The 19,850-nt window shown below is 42.0% G+C and overlaps 1 protein-coding gene across 3 annotated transcripts in view; it reads right to left on the reverse strand.

The window, feature by feature from the left end:
- LOC149227109 (putative LRR receptor-like serine/threonine-protein kinase At1g56140) overlaps positions 1-19,850 on the reverse strand; it is a 686,518-nt gene that overhangs the window by 539,868 nt on the left and 126,800 nt on the right. The window lies entirely within an intron of this gene.

The following is a 19,850-nucleotide window of genomic DNA, read 5'->3' on the forward strand; positions in this document are numbered from 1 at the left end:
CCAATCTGCATCTGTGTAAGCATGAAGAGTGAGATCTGTATTTCTCGGATACCATAAGCCATAGTTTTGGGTCCCTTGAAGATACTTGAAGATTCTTTTGACTGCCTGAAGATGAGTTTCCTTTGGGTTGGCTTGAAATCTTCCAACAATTCCTACTGCATGAGTAATATCTGGTCGGGTACCTGTCAAATAAAGCAAACTCCCAATCATGGATCTATAAGTGGGCTGGTGAACTGCTGCTAATTCATCATTTGCACCGAGGCTACATCCTGTAACCATGGGTGTACATACTGGCTTTGACTCTTCCATGCCATACTTCTTCAAGATCTGCTTGAGGTATTTGGTTTGAGACAAGAAGATACCTCCTTCATTTTGTTGGATTTGCAATCCAAGAAAATATGTCAATTCTCCAAGTAGTGACATTTCGAATTCTTTCTGCATAACCAAGGCAAAGTTTTGACTCATAGTCTCTTCATTGCTGCCAAAGATAATATCATCTACATAAACAACAAGAATTAGCAATTTGTTATTTTCAACTTTTATATAGAGATTGCTATCTACTGATCCTTTTGAAAAGCCTTGTTGGTGAAGATATTTGTCCAACCGATAGTACCAAGCCCTTGGAGCTTGTTTGAGTCCATAGAGAGCCTTTTTCAATCTGCATACAAGGTTTGGATCATTCCCAAGAATGAAACCATCTGGCTGCTCAATATATACTTCTTCTTCTAAGTCCCCATTCAGGAAGGCTGATTTCACGTCCATTTGAAATACCTTGAAGTTTTGAAAGCTTGAGAGAGCAAGGAACATTCAGATGGCCTCAAGTCTTGCCACAGGAGCAAAGGTCTCTTCAAAATCTATTCCTTCTTGCTGGGCATACCCTTTACAAACAAGTCTGGCCTTGTTTCTAATTACTTCTCCATTTTCATTCAATTTATTCTTGAAGACCCATTTTGTTCCTATTACATTCTTATCTTTTGGTCTAGGAACTAATTCCCAAGTGTTGTTCTTTTCGATCTGTTCAAGTTCTTCATCCATTGCTTTGACCCAACATTCATCTTTGCATGCCTCTTTCACATTTTGTGGTTCAGTGGAGGAAAGTAATGCCAAATAGCTTGAAGCATCTACAAGTGTCCTTCTTGTTTGTACTCCTGCTTCTTTCTGCCCCACAATCTGAGATTTTGGATGATTCTTTTGAACATACCTGGATGGAGTCTTCTCTTCTATTCTTGTCTACTCCTCTGGTTCTTCTTGAGGTTCTTCTTCTTCTTGAGGTTCTTCTTCATCATTCCGCCTTTGAGGGTAGCCTTCATCTTCTTCAATGTCTTCATGATGAACTTGCCTAGGAATATATCCCTTCTCATCAACCACTACATCAATGCTGTCAACAATTCTGCCAAGTCTTTTATTGTAACACTTGTATGCTTTGCTATGTGGAGAATAACCAAGAAGAATGCCCTCATCTGCTCTTGGTTCAAGTTTGCCAAGTTGCTCATCAGTATTCTTAATATAACATTTGCTCCCAAAGATTTTGAAGTGCTTCATCGAAGGAGTCTCACCACTCCAGAGCTCATGAGGCGTTTGAGTGCTGTTTACTCGGACATTTGTTTTGTTAAGAATAATAACCGCAGCATGTGCAGCTTCACCCCAGAAGGTTGCGGGAGTACCTGATTCATCAAGCATAGCACGAGCCATTTGTTGGATTGTTCTGTTCATTCTTTCCACAACCCCATTTTGCTGAGGAGTTCTAGCTGTAGAGAATTCTCTTCTTATCCCATGTTCTTCACAGAAATCGAAAAATTCGTTTGAGGTAAACTCCCCACCTCTATCAGATCTGAGGCACTTAATTTTGTGTCCTGATTCATTTTCAACCAAGGCTTTGAAGGATTTGAATTTTTCAAATGCTTCATCTTTATGCTTCATGAGCCCTAACCAAACAAATCTGGATAAATCATCAATGAATAATATCAGATATTCTTCTCCTCGAGGTGTCCTCTTCCTAAATGGACCACATACATCTGTATGGACTAGCTCGGGAGGCATGCTAGCTGATCCTTCCTTCTCTGGAAATTTAGTTCTGGTTTGCTTTCCAAACTGACAAGATTTGCATATGGTATTGTCTGGAATTTTGATATCTGGAAGACCACGAACTGCCTGATATTTGCATGCTTTCCTTATTTGTGAAAAGCTTAGATGCCCCAACCTTCGATGCCATAGCCAATGTTCATCATCCTTGCTTAAGTAGCATTGTTGTCTTTCCTCAAAGATATATAGATTATTTGGAGTCCTTCTTCCTTTGATAACTGTTTCACCTGTGTCAAGATCGCGAACACAACATCCATTTGATCTGAATATTACCTCAGTTCCTTGATCGCACATCTAACTGACACTCAGAAGATTATGCTTCAATCCATCAACATATAAAACATTTCCTGCTTTGACCTTCTCTTTCAACGGAGCAACACCTTTTCCTTTTATGGCTGCAGAGATATCATTCCCAAAAGAAACTTTCTTCCCCTTTTCTAATGCGGTATATGACTCAAGCTTTTCTTTTTCCCCTGTCATATGCTTCGAACATCCGCTGTCAATGTACCATAGACTTTCTTGACCTTCTGCATAAAAGGCTATCCCACATCTTTCTGGTTGTGATTCTTTTATTCTCCATGTTCTAACATTTGAAGTTTGTTCCTTCTGAGTTGTCTTCCGGAACCTGCTCCTGCATTCAGAGTCTTCATGACCAAAGTTATTACAAATAGAGCATTCAACTTCATTTTCAAGAACCGAAAAATTGTTATAAGTCCTTTCCATGGTTCCAGTCATTCTCCCTTGCTTTTGAGCTTCTCTAGTCATGATTGTTTTGTAGGCAACACATTGAGCCGCTTTGTGACCGAAGTTATGGCAAGAAAAGCATTGGCCATTAAAGAAACTTTTGCGATAATCAGATCTATCATCCAACCGATTGTAGCTTCTATTCATTCTTGGAGCAAATTGAGAAGATTTTACCTGTGGCTGATTGTAGCTTCTGTTTTTCCTTAAGGCAGTTTGTCCCCAAATTTCTTGATGGTCTTTATTTGTTCTTGAGGTAAACTGTCCCTGATTCACCTGATGACTTTTATTTGGCCTTTGCTCGCTTCTCCTTGCTGCATCAAGATAACTTTTAGAGGTAGAGGCTTGAGATGTTTCTCCATTATATCCAAGACCTGTCTTGATCAGAGGAGATCGCTGCACATTGATAATCTCATCCAAGGTTTCAGATCCTTTAACAAACTTAAGATTAATTGCTTTGGTTTTCTCAATCTCCTTTCTAAGACAAACAATCTCACATTCCAATTTTTCAAGATGTTTTTCCTTTTCAGCTAGTTGACATTGTAGAGAATCAATAATAGCACTCTTCTATTCTAAACAAACTTTGAGATCTTTCATTTCTTCATAAAAGCCTTCTACATCTATAGCATCCATGTAGTCATCATCTTCAAAAGCCATTAAAAGTTTATATCTATTACCTTGTTCATCTTCATCACTATTTGAAAGTCCATCACTATCTTCATGAGTGTAATAGCTTTTCTTCTTTTCATATTGTTTCTTGTTCCATTTAACGGGTTCCTTTCCTTTGTCATTCTTATCTTTGTGAGGACATTTGGCAGCATAATGACCTACTCTTCCACAAGCAAAGCATTTAAAAGGTAACTTACCTCTGAACCTTCCAGAACCCCTTTGAAGATTTCTGACAAAATTTGATTCCTCTCCTTCATCTTCGGGCAGGTGACTTGCTTCATAATAATCTTCTTTGCCTGAAGCCTTGAAGGCAGCTTCTCTTCTGTCTGATGGACCTCCCTTTCTCATTTCATAAGCGGTTAGAATTCCGTGAAGCTGAGACATAGTAAGAATTTGCAAATTTTCCTTTTCTTCTATGGCAGACACTTTAGATTCAAACTTGGGGGACAAAGATCTGAGAACCTTTTCAACTACAATAGCCTCTTTTATTTCTTCACCCAAGTTTTGCATGCAATTGACAATCTCATCTACCCTAAGGAAGTAATTAGCCACACTTTCATCATTATACATTCTGAGAGTCTCATACTTAATCCTGAGAGTTTGAAGTTTAGCACGCTTTACCTGATCGTCTCCTTCATAGCTCGTGACCATTTTATCCCATATTTCTTTTGCAGATTTATAGTGCATTACCTTCATGAATTCTGATTGAGAGATGCATCCCAATAGAGTATTTACTGCTTTCGCATTTGTTTCATATTTCTTTTTTTCGGCTGCATCTGTAGGAGTAGCTGAAGGAAAAGTGTAGCATGTCTCTACGATCTTCCAAACTTCTGTACCAAGAGATTGAAGATATGCAGTAACTCTTACCTTCCAATAATTGAAGTTTGTCCCATCAAAAACCGGTGGCCTGATTGATGCTTCTTTCGCGTAGTTGCTCATGATGAACGATCTACCTTCAAGCGGTCAAGCTTCTCTGAAGGACCTGCTCTGATACCAATTGTTGGAAATAATACTGAGAGGGGGGGGGGGGAGGGTGAATCAGTATTATCAGAACTATAAAACTTTTTCAATGCTCAGAAACATATACGCTACTTTCGTTAAGTGAACCAGCGTGTACACGCAACTGTGTCTAAAGAAAACAGCGTATAACCAGAAATCTTATAATTCAGTTAGTTTATCTTCAGTTAAGCGTATAAGGACATTATTCACCATATTAAGAGTAAACAGATGCAGTAGAACAGATCACACAAAAACCACACACATGAACACCATGATATAAGGTGGAAACCCAATGTGGGTGAAAACCACTTGCTGCAAGTCGTCTCTATCTTTCTTTAATATGAAACTTCAGTTTACAATCTTTTTGTACTGGTGCAGCCTTATACCAGTACGCAGGCTACAACCTGCAGAAGGCTACAACCTTCTCTCGTTCTCCAAACTTCCTTGGAAGGGATCTCCAACCCCCTTTGCTCTTGTACTAGCCGAGATACTAGTACGTAGGTGCAGGCCTACAATCTTCTTTCTTTCAGGTACCACCTTTCATACATTTTCAGACTGGATATTCCTGAAGCACAACATTACAATCTGAAGACCACAATTCATTAAACTCTCACAACAGATCATTGAAGCACTAGCATCGTCAATCTTTGAATCACTGAACCACTGAAACCCTGTCAATCACCAGTTACCAGAACACAGAGCAGACTACAGAACTCTGCAATAACAGTCAGACCCAACTGTAAACCCAAAAATCAAGCTTCAAAAGATATACGCTACTTCAATGAGAGAAAACCGCGTATACACGCGCTTTTACCGAAGGCAACCTGCGTACAGATCTAAACATAAATTCTCTCAACTTGCAGCTGTACCAGACATCAGTTAGACCCAGAACATAACATTGCGTCAGTATGCAGATCTAGAAATACGCATAATTAACCATATCATAATAGTGCATTTCAAATCATAGATCCCGATCTATCCTTAGATCTAGTCTTCCATCAACCGAAGTGATCTCTCCTTAGCTTAGATCAAGCAACCCAGAACCTGCATACCAGATCTCTTTCCTTTTAAGATATTCAAGCCTTTTCAAAAAGATGTGTTTGCCTAATAACCTTCTTCTCCTTATATAGCCTTAGACCTTGCTCAATACCAAGAGCCAAAACCATGGAGATCCAATACCATCAACTTAAAAACTAGGGATCAGCACGTCTGTCGAGATACTTTGGTCAAAAGACATAGGCTCAAGTACCGAGGACTAACTACCACGGACCAAAAGGAAGTTTCCCAACATATACGCCCTTTTCTGTTCATGCATCTGCGCGTATACGCGCCTTCTTATATAGCTCTCCTGCGTATACGCGGCTTAGTATGTAGATCACCAGCGTGTATACGCAACTTCAACTTAATTAACCTGCGTATATGAGATTTTCTTCATTCTGTAGTTTGAACGGAGATCTGTCATCAAAGAGAGTTGCCATCAAGGACAACACCAGAATCATAGTGCCACACCTGTGCCAAAATGCCAACAGCTACCTTCTTCACCTGTTCAACCAGCTGCTCTTTGGCTGGTCCTTTGCCGACTCGCTTGATATTCTGTTGTGTAAGTTGCAAGTTCATCAACTTTTCTTGTACATTGGTGGAGACTTGGTAGGCTTCTTCCAACCAAGGATCCAACCGCGCCTTAAGGACTACTTCCCTTTTCTGCACTGCTTCCACCTGTGCAAGAAGTTACTTTACCTCTTGCAACTTGGTGAGGCGCTGCGCTGTAGCCACAGTGCGCGTCCTCACCCTTACTTCACCGTATTGCTACTGGAGTTCGTGGATCTCTATTTTTAATCTCTGTAGGTTGGGATCTTCCTACAGTGTTGTCACCAGCTCCATGGCCTGCTCGAACAAGGTTATGCAGTCCCCGATTGCTATATCCACAGTTGCTAACCCTTCCTTGACAACAACATCGTGATGTTCCCTAACTTCTGGCAGGGTCGAAGAATGGGACTTAAGTTCCAACTCCGTAATTTTCATATTGAGTTCGAATTGAACTCTAACCACCTCTACCTTGGCATCACAGGTGCCTGCAACTAATTTTCGGATCTTGGCTTCTAGCGGCGCCTCCTCAAGTATGTGTAACTCTGGCACTGTCTTGCATGCCTCTGCAACTGCGGCCTCCAACTAGGTGCGTTGTGCCTGAATCGTGTCCCTTGCCTTCTGGGCCTTTGTCTTCTCGTCACATATATTCATTGTTCACCTTGTATTTGTTGATTAGGCTGAGAACGCGTTGCTCCCACACTCGTAATTCTTCTGTTATACCTGTCTGCAGCACATGAAGATATTCGTTAGGGAGCTCTGCGATGTTGAGGCCAATGTTCTTCAGAGTGGTAACGATGATCTTATCATCGACCATATCTGCGCTCAGGGATCCTTCTAGCAATGCGACTATCCTAAGATCCATGGTTCTGACCATCGCTGCAACTTGGCTAGTCCCCAGTGCCAAGCTCGTCTGTGCGGAGCTCACCTGTCATGCGCCCACCTCTATCCTGCTGGTCTGGATCTGCATCTCACGCAGATCCTTCTGAACAAGTCCCAACAACTGCATATACTGTTTCTCAAATTGCTGCAATAGTTTGCAGGTAGCATTGTGCACTTTGTCTCTAATCCGATCGAGATCGCCCTCCATCAGCGTAATGGGATCCAGCAGTGGCTTGGTTGCCTTCGTCTTCTTCCGGGGTCCTTCCTACTGCTTTTCTCTGTACCTCTTTACCCGAAATGGAAGGTTCTCCCCCTCATCACCTTCACCGCTCTGCGCTGACTGTGCTTCTTCCTCTATCTGGGGCAAAGGGGATTTACCACTTCGTTCGGAGTCGTGTTGCTCCTGTTCGACCTCCTGCTTTACAGCGCGCTCCTATTCTAGTCGGGCCTTCTCCTCGACCTCCTTTCTTTGTTACGCGGACAACTTCTGCGTTGCCAGTTTACTTGCATCCTTCTTCTCTTTTTCTGCGCTTTTGTTGGTACCTGCCACCAGATCGGATGGAGAGTGCCAATCTGCCAACCAACGCTTTATGACTTCCTGAATGGCAACATCTGTGGCAATATGAGGGAGATCGAACCACTTCGGTTGTGGATCCTTTCACGCCTTGATATAGATGCAGTGGAAGTCTGCCTTGAACTCCGCGTACTCTGAGAACTGCTCATACACAGTTGGGGACAACCATGGCTACTAGTTAATGGCCATGTGAATGCTTCCGTCCATCGTTTTTTTTTTACTCTATGACCCACGTAGGGTCCTTCATTGCCCGAAGGGAGGAAAACTATGCAGCCTCTGACAAATCATTCTCAAAGGGAGGAAACTGACTATCCTCCGGCAGCTCCCAAGCGACCAACACAATAAATAGCAGCAACCACGCATAGTCGAAGGCCTTGTTGTCATCCTGAGCCTCATGACATTTTGCGAGGAACTCGCTACAGAGGTAGTGCAACCAGTTAAACTGCATACCCTCCGCGCACTGTGCAGCTAACGAGATCACGCGTGCCGGAACCTTATCTACATGGATTTCCTAATGACCTTACCAACTAATATATGTGTAGCAATTTTCTCCACGAGGTCGTTGATGGACGTTATGGAGTACCCGCACGACTTCTTGACAAGCGCAAATTTCTCCTTCATCTTTTCTGCGAAGGCCCACTCGCTTGTCTTTCCACCAAACTCCTTGGCCAAATTCAAGCCTTTTGTTGGAATAGGCACACCAAGACATAAACAACCATCATGCACCAAGGTCAACAGTTACTTGATATAGATGATGTTGATGTTGGAGCGGTGATAGTGGGTCACCCAAAGTAGGTTCAACAACCCTGATTGATTCACCTCGCGAATCCACTCAACTGGCTCCAATGCAGTGACACCAGATTCTTTGTAAAACACCTGTTTCATGTAATTCATCATTGCAAGGTGGGGGAAACTCTCATGATCCGCCAAGTCCCAATCCTCCATCTTTAAAAGGGAAACCCTTGCCAGGTGCAAACCTTCAAAGATTATCTTTTCTGGCAGCAGGGGCATATGAATACCAAATTTGTTCGCGTCCGGGTCCTTGGTGATCTTTTCCTTTCCTTTGTGCAAAGGGATATACTCTGGAAACTTTGAGATGGGCTTGCACCCTCGGCATCTATATCCTCTGTGCCCTCTTCGGTCTCTAAATCGGCAACCTTTGTAGGTTGCTTGTCCTTCTTCTGTGCCTGGGTTGCAGAGTCCTTTCTCGGTGACTCGCGCATTGGCATCGACCTATTTTGTTTTTCTTTCTTCGTCTTCTGGGTTTTGTGCACTGGTGTAGACTTCAGCCTAGGTGACCTCAGCACCGTAGGCATAGTAGTCGAAGCCTCCATGCTCACCACTTCTGGAGCGGCTCCTTCGGAAGCAATGGTTCCTCTGGTGCTTGCAGTCTCCCCTAATCCAAACATAATGCTACGAATGAATTGTTGGGTATATTCTAGTAAAGTATCAAACACAGAGCTTGCAACCAAATCTGGGTAAAACTAAGGGTTCATCAGCCACGGACAACATAGCTAAAAAATTATCTGAATGCAAAGTGTTTTATGCTAGACTGGCACGTGTAATTTATAGGCCGATTTGAATTCAAATTCGATCGTCCCCCCCAAAATGTGTTGATAAATGTTGATTTGGTGGTAGCTCTCCAAAGATTTCAGCCATAAATGTCAGTTTCCCACTCCTCTTAACCGCCTCCAAGCTGTCACATCATGAACAGTGACCCTAACGGTCACTTTCTGGCTGTGTTGCATGATATCTCTCCCCATAGCGTAGCTTCCTTTGCACCACTCCTGGAACTGTGACATCACCCTTTGATGTACAGTCCCTCGTGCATGTAGTTCCCACAATCGGGTAGCGTAGTTTATAGTCTCACGCTCCCTTGAAACTACATGGAGCACTAAGACTGTGCTACCATCATGTAGTCATTGAGTCAGATCCCCTGTATACGGCTTCAACCGGCTCCCATTCACTTTTCCCAGAAATGGTTCTCCATTCAACTTCGCAAGCTGAAATGCGCCACCATCTGTAATTCCTTTGATAACATACGGTCCCAGCCAATGCATCTGAAACTTTCCTGAAAATTTAGCGAAATTACTATCATATAACAATACCAAATCATTTACCTTGAATGTGCGTAGCCTGATGTGGCGATCATGCCAAGCTTTTTCACGTCCCTTCTGAACCTGCTGATGGAATCTAGTCAAGAATCTATCTTCTTCAGGCTCTTGTAGCTACGCAAGCCACTCTTCCAAGGCTTCGCGATCCGCCATTCTTGTGAATGTCGCTATGCATAGACTAGGCATGATATACTCCATGGGCATCACAACTTCTACGTCGTAGACCAACCGGAAAGGTGTCTAACCTGTCAGCATTTTTCAAGTAGTCCTATATGCCCACAACAATGCTGGTACGCGCATGTCCCAATCATTCTGTTGCGCGTTGAAAATATTTGTCAGCACATTCTCCAATATGTTATTGAAGGCCTCAAATGTTCCATTAGTTTGAGGGTGATAGGGCATATTCTTCTGATGATACACCTAAAACTCTTCTGTTAGTGCTCTGATCGTTTCATTGAGGAAGTGTGTACCACAGTCACTCATCAAAACCTTTGGGCAACCAAACCCGGTGATAACATATTCAAACAGGAACTTTGCAATCGTAGCCCCTTTATAATCCTTCACCGGTTGTGCCTCCGCCCATCTAGTCAGATATTCTATTGCGGTGATGATGTAGCGTGCCCCTATCTTCTTGCCCGGGGGCTGAATCGGCCCCATAAAGTCGATTGCCCATTTCTCAAATGGCTGCAATGATACCTGAGGGTTCATAGGAAGCTAATCCCTTCGCGATGGCCTACCTGTTATTTGTCATGCGTCACATGCCCTACAATATGCCTTAGAATGTTTATGCAGCGTAGGCCACCACAACTTTGCATGCAAAATCTTCTGCGCTGTCAATTTTCCTGCATAATGCCCTCCTGCAGCCCGTCCATGAGCTTCAGCTAAGATGTTGTTTCGTTCAAACTCTGGCACATATCGTCGAAGTTTCTCATTAGCACCAATCTTGTACAACTGTCTTGCAATTACTGAGAAGTCTGTCACGCGTACTACTAACTCCTTCTGTTGGTTAGTGTATCCTTCTGGAGTTGCCCCAGTACTCAAGAAGTGGATAATATATGAAAAATAGTTGTCCGCTACGCGCACTGCAAAGAGTTGTGCGTCGGTCAGCCCTTCCTCCAAATTAGTAGGCTCCTCCCCCATTTCAATTCGCGACAAGTGGTCAAGTCCTACATTCAACCTTCCAGGCTTGACAATTAACTCAAAGTCATATTCTTGAAACAAAAATAGCTAGCGACATATCTTACCCCTCAACATAGGCTTATTGACTAGATACTTCAATGTGGAATGGTATGTATACATCTTGAAATGTCTGCCCAACAGATAGTGTTTGAACTTTTGGAGCGCATACACCATAGCCAATCCTTCGCGCCTTGTTGTTGAGTATTCTTCTCTGCTTTTGATAATTTCCTACTTGCAAATAAGATAGGATGATCGATCTCTCCTTTCCTAACCTGTGTCAGTGGTGCTCCTAGTGCAATACACGAGGCATCAATATGCACACGGAATTCCTTCTTCCAATTCAGGAAGACCAAGATCGGTGCGGTGACCATCTTTTCTTTTAATACATCTAAACTACACTAACATTCTTCACCCCAACAGAATGTAACACCCTTTTTCAATAACTTCTCCATAGGCGCGGTAATTTGAGCGTAAGATTTGATGAACTTTTGATAATATCCAGTATGGCCTAGCGTTGTGCGCAATTGTTTGACACTCCTTGGGTCTTTCAAATTGATTATTACAGCGATCTTAGCACTGAACAGAGTCCACCATTAGTTCTTGCTTGCACACCACATGACCCAACAAGATTCCAAAGGGGACACAGAATAAGCACTTCTGTAGGTTCAACGCGATCTAATACTTTCGGCACGTATCCAACATTAATCACAAATTGGCTACATGGCGCTTTACCAACCCAAACACTGTCAAGTCATCAAAAGATACCTCCAAGAATTTGTGAATAAACTCTTTGAACATCGTGATGACTACGCACGAGAATATCGCTGATGCATTCTTAAGTCCAAAGGGCATCACCGTATACTGAAAGCACCCCCATTCTGTCGCGAAGGTTGTTTTACTCTTATCTTTTGGCGGGATCTTGATCTGGTGGTATCCAGAGAACCCATCAATAAATGAGTAGGCCTCCTTCCCTCCAACATTGTCTAATAACTCATATGTAAATGGTCTCGGGAAAGGATCATAAACACAGGCATCATTAAGATTTCTCAAATCTACACAAATCCTTTTTTTGTCTTGTTTCTTCTTTTCCTAAACTACCATTGGTTCACCCAATCAAATTCCTGCACTGGTTCAATAATACCTATTGCAAGCATCTTGTCCAATTCCATGCAGACCTTTTCCTTGTATTTGGGATTAAGACGATATGGCCTCTGCTTAACGGGCTTCGTGTCAAGCTTCAAAGTGCTTTTCATCATTCCCAAATCGCCTATGATGCCTTTTAAGTCCAAAAATTTTGTAGGAAAAAGATCCTGGTACTCACAGAGTAACTCAACAACTTTATCCATAGTGGAATCATCCCAATAATCTCCGATCTTCACGAATTTAGGCTCTACTTTAGTACCAATGTTTACCTACCTAGTTTTCAGCGGAGCAGTGATATCCAGGTTCTCTATCTGCGGACCTTCAACCTCGCGTTGGCCTTCCTCTTCTGGGATGTTGATATTTCTTGGATCCTCGTCCTCCCCTTCAACAATCATATTATAGCATTCCAGTGCATGGCACAGCTGGGTGCTCCAATCTGGCTGAACTAATTCCAACGGATCTTGTGGAATTCGAAAGATCGTTGCTTTAACTTCCTGTAGAGCTTCATCAAAGCATTCAAACCCATCTTCAAAAGTGAAGGTCATCAAGAATCCCTGTCTCAAGATATCCCACTCCGCGGTGTCGTGGCGGAGCTCCGTTTCCAAATACCAATTCATAGGGATTATATCCAGAGTGTGACAGAATAAATGCACCCACTCTGGTTGTGGCTCTGTTCCATAGACTTCAGTCCATTTAGCTAAATAAACGCACAAATCATTTCTCCCATCATATTTCTCAGTCAACTGTACGTTAGGTTAACCAAATCACATCCTCATCATCCTCCTATAATCATGCCATTTATCAAAGCTGTCTTTGTGCGTACCCCACCACCGTTTGGGCGCATCATCAAATCCAGCACTTGGAAGCCATGATCCTCTGAGAGTTCTCTTTCAAAAGCATCCAAAAATTTATCCACATTAGTTAAACCATCATAATAAGGCAGATTTCTTACCTCCGAGGACACACATTGCAGCGATTTAGTCATGATGTTGTAGCGCAACGTAGTAATTCATGCAACTTGTTCTGCCAGTGTTCCAACTCTTCATCTGAATCCGATGTATAGGAGCTTTTGCGGTCCCATGCAATCCGCCCATCTGTTGTCAGATTAATCCAATCCTGGTCTCGCACCGTTATTTTGTAGATTTGATCCAAATCATCACCACATTCTTCATAGTCGTGGACAAGTTCAGTATAGAGCGGTCCTTCTGCAGGGTCCAATCTTACTACAACGCGAAGTGATTTCCTTTCAAACGACATCGTCCACTTCTTCAGATTGATGACCCCATTCATATCAATAGCCCAATCAATTCCAAGGAGAGCGGGGTATGGATTGTCATCATCAACAATTTCTATCACTTCAAAATCAGCCAGCGTGCTCGCACCTTCTATCTCTGCAGTAACTCCTTGCAATCGTCCCGTGGGATAATCTTCTGTGGGTTCGACATCCTTAGTTGAATTGGGGACCACTGCAGCATATGTCTCCCCATTCTTTCCCAGGTCTATTTAGGCAATACATTCGCGTCAGACCTCAAATCCAAAATAGCTTGTTCCATCTCATAGTCTTGTATTTGCACAGTAAGCCTCATCTCACGCCCCGTTCTTGCCTTATGCTTATCAATATTTCTGACTACGCGGGGTCCATCAAGAGAATTTTCCTTATCAACGCACTTATTTACCAACTCTTGTAGCCCTTTTACAACCTTGCTATCGCGCAGTAGTTTCATACAAGTCTCCAAGAAGGTGGTAAGCACAGAAGGGTCAACCTGTGTAGGTGCATCGGTTTCTGGAAGTTTGTCCTGACTTCCTAAGGTAGATGCCTCAGTGAAGCTTTTCTTTGCCTCCATGAATGTCTCCTTTATGCACTCCAAATCAAAACTAGTCTCCCTTTCTAGGGCCTTGCGGACCCATCCACCTTCAGGTTGTTTTCCCTTTTCATCACTGGTCAAGATTTCGCTTCACAACACAATATTTACATTCTGGTCCTCTTCGTGGGGCTCGACCCTTATCATCTGTAGGTTCTAGGTAGGGTGCTGAGGTTGTGCCTTCTTCTCCTGCATATTAGCCATTAGCACAGGACATTCTTCGATTGTATGGTCAAACTGAGTGCAGTATTGACATGACAGGCATGTCTGATTCATACACTCCTACCCGTAGTGTCCTGGCGTCCCATAATTTTAGCAAATGACCTGCCCATGACCCCTACCAGGTCCTCCTCACCCTCGGCCTCATCTGCGCCCCTGATATCTTCCACACACTCCCCCAACGTCCTGATCCAGAGGCTGAGCTTTCACTTGCATTTGATACGTAAGCGTCCTTTCCATCATTAATTCATAGCTTCGATAGTTGTGCTCATCGTGGCCTACTAATTTGTAGAAATCGCAGAATAATTGTTGTGGTGTCTGTACAAACTTTTGTAGCAGATGAAAATTATCTGTGACATGTTTTCTGGCTACTTGACAAATGGTGCACCATAGCATGGGCCCCATACTTGGTCCTGTTGGAGCTTCCTATCTTAGGGGCATCGGCCCCCCTCCTGTTATATAGTTCACGAAGATAGGGCAATGATCCTTATCATGCCTTTGGATCTTACACTTGAGGCACTAGACTTCTTCGCGCACTTCTGTCCTAGCCTCTTTTTCTTTTTTCAATCTCTGGAACTCCAGACAGAGGTTCTGCAACTACGAGTGAATTTGTTGGACTCCCAAAGATGTGTCCTAAATAGGTGTCTCATGCAATCTCATCGCGATTTCTAGAGATTCCGCCTGAGTTCCTATCTTTTGATGCGATAAAGCAATCCTCAGGTGGGGCAACAACGCGACTATAAATGAATCGTGGCGCTAACTATATGAGAGATTCATATTAACTTTATGGATTCCGCACTCTAGCCTTTGATCTAGCTCCCATGGCGTTTCATTGGGCCTCATCATGATTTCCTTAAATCTGATTACCGATTGTGTGGCAGACTTAGGCTTATCGAATTCTTTGTTCAAAGTAGCCCGATTTTCTACTAATGTTGCCAACGGACTATCAGTGCAGTACTTAACGTACCGTGTCAGCGCGCGGTCCTATAGAGCGGTAACCAACTGCGCCTTCTTTATGTTATCATATATAATCTGTTGCGTTGTCCACATAGCCTTCGTAATAAACCAAAATTGATCCAGACCCTCGCTTCCTAAAACTTTGAAAACTGGCAACTTCATTGTATTCGACATGTTGAACGACGACGGTGGTATTGGCGGTATGGGCGAAGGTGTATGCTGTGGAGGTGAAGGTGGAGGTGGCATGGAAGAATGATGTATTCATGGGAAACCCTATCTAATCAACTGAAGAACGCTCTGCGGTGAAGCCTATGTTGCTTCCTCATCATCGCTCACAAGAGGTGCTATCAGTGGGCTATATTTAGGGTCTGTTCTTCCACTATCCCTCAAGAGCTTCCCACTTCGCGTAGCTCCAAACATGAAGGTAGTGGCATAACCCATTTCTCACACAACAACATCATAATCGAAGTATTCAAAGATTTCAAAAACTTACCTCGCAGTCCTTTGAAGAAGCGTCTCTCAGCTTTGTTGTAACTCACTGAGGTGTCAACAACGAACTCTGTCACAAATCCTCCTTTGATGCAATCAAGCCAATGGTAAACAATGCACGCGATCTTATCTTGAGAATCTTCCAACCTCCGTACTAGTTCTGGAGTCCACACTATTGGAACGTCAAGCTTCAACCTCCCTTGGTCATCTGCCAATTTAGCTATCCATTCATATAGTTTGATCAGGAAGGTGCAGAAGAAAATTTCGTGTATTTTTGTGTAGAAATATTTGTCCAACCACTGTTCTTTTGACAGGCACAGATTCCTATTCTCCTGTGCCACCAATTCGTGGATCTTTCTATCTAACCAATCCTCTATTTCCTTTTTGGTCGGATTCCAGTGATGTGATATCACACATCTCTTTATGCAGATCCTAGTCCCAACAATGAAACCATTTGTTGGCTTAGGGGGTCCTTACCAAGGTTCAGAGTTAGTTGTGCCAAACAAATCCCTACACTATTGGCCCTTCGGGCATCAATCCATAGTGTGCGGACTGAAGTCTCACCCGAAGTAGTATGGGGGGATGCTGGAACCAAGTTTTTGCACCCAAAGATCGATGTGATGTCTTCTTGAGGCCTGTATCTGCCTCCGTGCAGATTGATAAACCTTTATGGCTTATCACTATAGCTTCCCTTAATCGGCCTTTAGACCTTCGTGAAGGTCTATGACTAGATTTTGCGGACCCTGAATAGGCAGATTATCTACTTACGCGCATCTTATATTACCTTTAGATTGGTATTTACTCAGATCTACCCAAGTGTTCGATAAATTTAACAGAAAGTGTTAATATCTCCACATAAACACTTAACAGTAATTGTGTTCAGATAAAAATACATATCAAGTAAAGTCGTGCATCAATACATTGTTATTTCATAAAGGCATCATTCATCATAGCATATATCGCAATCATACATAACAGAAGTAAAGAGATAAAACACAGGAATTTCTTGTAACAATCTTCTTTATTGATATTCAGTGTAAGTTTACAGACTTAATACTTCCCTGCGCAATCAACTATAGGGGTACGCGCACTCAGCTGTGGACACTTCTCTAAGCCTCTACGCACTCAGCTGCAGAGCCTCTTCCTCCTCTAAGACTTATACTTTTGCGCTAATATTCTCTCATCGTACCCATAGTCTACTTCTTACTATCCCTTAGACTCTTTAAGACACACCTATTTATACAATTCCATGGTCTGCGGACCATGGGTAGCTTTGCAAAAACCAACTCAAGTTTACATAAAAGAGGGTAAAAACCCTTTTTGACTCTTAACTAGCTATGCACTCCGTGACCACAACTTGCGGAGATTACATCTTTTTACATGAAAACTTGGGCTTTTGCCCCAAAACTGACCCAGGGGACCCCATCCAACAAATAATTTAACCATTTGATTGAAAATGAGAGTTTTTAGAGTTAGAAAATGACAAATATCTATTGAGTAATGGTAATCCTTATCAATGTTCATTGTACTACTAATAACAATATGCATGGGCGTTGTGGGCCAAATTGTTGTGAGTCACCACTTCAAGATAAGTTGTACTTCAACTATGGTCAACAAGTATGGATCCATGGAAATGTTTTTAGACATTTTCAAATAAAAACTAGGAGGAATCATGTTGCTCATCAAACTTTATAATATCACCTAAAGCCATACTCCAGATTGGGGTGAACATAAAGCTCCCTGCAAGGCAATGCAATATTGAATGTTGCATGAGGGGACATATGTACCATTGAATTATTAACAATAATAATCTAATGGTTCATACCCACCTTTATGTAGGATTCAATTCCACGTGGTGGGGTGGATAGTGTTTTTCCTACATTGGTCATCGCAAATGCATGGGATTAATTGTATGTCTTTTTGTGACTACACCACCTTGGGTCATCATCCACATTTCTAGCCACCATTTAGAGTTTTTCCTACCCAATTTTGTGCAACGAGGCATTGAATTCCCACCAAACATACAAATATTGTTGATATTTGTATAGGACAACATCTTTTCATTTGAACTCACCAATTGGAATGCAACAATGTGCATCCTCCCATACAACTACAAATTTCAGTTAGTTAATGTTGTTGGGTATGTATTATATTCCTTCCATGACTATCCTCATGCATTGTACATTGCACTAGATATGGTGGGGGTGCCAACCCCATTTTTTAGGGGGCTCACAAGAGGGTAGAAGCCCCCCTACATAAGGGTTCAAGGGAAACACCCCTTAAAAATTAACTTTGGTCAATTCTTTTGCATCCTTTTTTGGTGGTTTTCATCAAACAATTTTCTCTTTTAGTGGTTTTGTGGTGCATGGTGATGATCCCCAATATTACAACAAGAATGCTACAACTCCCAAGGTTACCAACTTTAATTTATCAACATGGAGTTCATACAAACCTAAGAGGCGTCAATGCTATATGCACAATAAGCGAGGTTCTACTTAAGTTGATATGAAGCAATGAAATGAATCAATATGTACAGAGACCACTTTGGAAAATCCAATAAAAGGAAAACTACTTAGCTTATCTTTGAAAGAAAAGAGATGACTGAAGCATAACTCATTCTATTGCATGGAAGAAACCCTAATTTTTTGCATGAGAGTAAATATGAGACAAAGAGCCTAATCTATCTCGCAGAAAGTAAATGACATAAAATTAATCCTAATCAACTTTCTTGAAAGTAAATGAAAAAAGGTAACTCTGATATATTTTGCAGGAAATAAATCTATTCTATTTTAGACAAGGAAAATTCTATTCTACTTGCAAAAATTCAACCAAATGCTCAAGAGTGCTAAAGGTAGATTAATTTAATTATATTTAACAGAAACAATATACCCTAGTTGCATTATTAAAGCTTCAATGATTAGAGGGTACCTGGTCTTCTCATGTTCATCTTCAAGGATTAGAGGATGTTTTGGAATGAGAAGAAACAAAAGGAAAGGTTTGGATGCAATTTTGGATGCGTTCTCGCTATAGGAAAGCATCTGAGAGAAATATTATGGATCTAGGAGCAATTTGAAGGTGAAGGAATGAGGTGTGAAGCTATGGAAGGGTGTAGGAGACCTTACCAAGCCAAGATCTACTCGGGAGACTAACTTGTGCAAGGGAGTATGGATCTAGGAGCAATTTGAAGGTGAAGGAATGAGGTGTGAAGATATGGAAGGGTGTAGGAGACCTTACCAAGCCAAGATCTACTCGGGAGACTAACTTGTGCAAGGGAGGAGTGAAACTATAAGTCTCTTGTAGCTCGATGAGGAAATTTCCAACACAGAAATAGTTTCCAGAAATGAGTAGTAATGGAAGGAGGGGTGTTGAATGACGTGATGCTCATGCATATAAAATGATGTTATTCTACTCTATGAACCAATATATTACATTTGCACACAAAGTTCATGCCCAGCTAATGAAAAAAGTTATTAAATGATTATCAAACCATTGAAGGTGTCAGCGAAATGATGAGTTGAATTTAGAACATAATCTACTTATTGCATAAAAGAAAAACTATTTTTGGTGCTTGTACACATAGGGTTCATAACCAAGATTCCAAAGGAACCTCACTTATCAACCTACAAAGACAATGCTTTTCTTGTAGTGCCCAAGTTTCGAATTACAACAACATATAAATATTCATAAAATTGGAAAACAATAATGCATAAAACTGTAATCTGCCCATACCTGAACTGCTAGCTGATTTTCGATTCTGCTACTGAACTGGCAATCCCGCTGCTGGTGATGCCGTGGCTGTTTTGACCCAATTTTGAGATGGCCAATACCACCCAACCAGACATAGCAACCTAGTTGCTCAATCCAGAAAGCTCTCCACAGAGGCTCTCTGTCCCTCTGTGCCCAGAACCCAGACCACTTAAAGCTCTTCCACTGATAAGTCCCTTCTCCTGGTTTCCTGTTGATGAATTTATGCTTCTCTGGTTTTTCTGCCCCCACTTCCGGTTCAGGCCTCTGCTATTTATTCCCTGACCTGGCGGTGGCCGCCCTCCCACTTGCAGCCACCGCCTCCCACGCATTGATGGCTCCTGATATTTCTTACTGTCCCAGCGCTCAGTAATAAGTGTTCAGCAGGTTCGACCGACTTTTATTAATGGCTGGGATATGTATAGATTTTTTTAGGGCAGCTGATATTTACGATTATAACATTTCTAGCATACGTTATAAGTTTTATAACTGATACCTTTATAACTTACATTATAATGTTATAAAGTTTAATGACACATTGTATAACGTTTATATTATAAATGCTATAAAGTTTTAAGATATATATATTATAACATTTAAATTATATATGAT

Source organism: Pinus tabuliformis, chromosome J, assembly GCF_031772625.1.
Source record: "Pinus tabuliformis cultivar Carrire ecotype Pingquan chromosome J, CPIR1, whole genome shotgun sequence".
Taxonomy (NCBI): Eukaryota; Viridiplantae; Streptophyta; class Pinopsida; order Pinales; family Pinaceae; genus Pinus; species Pinus tabuliformis.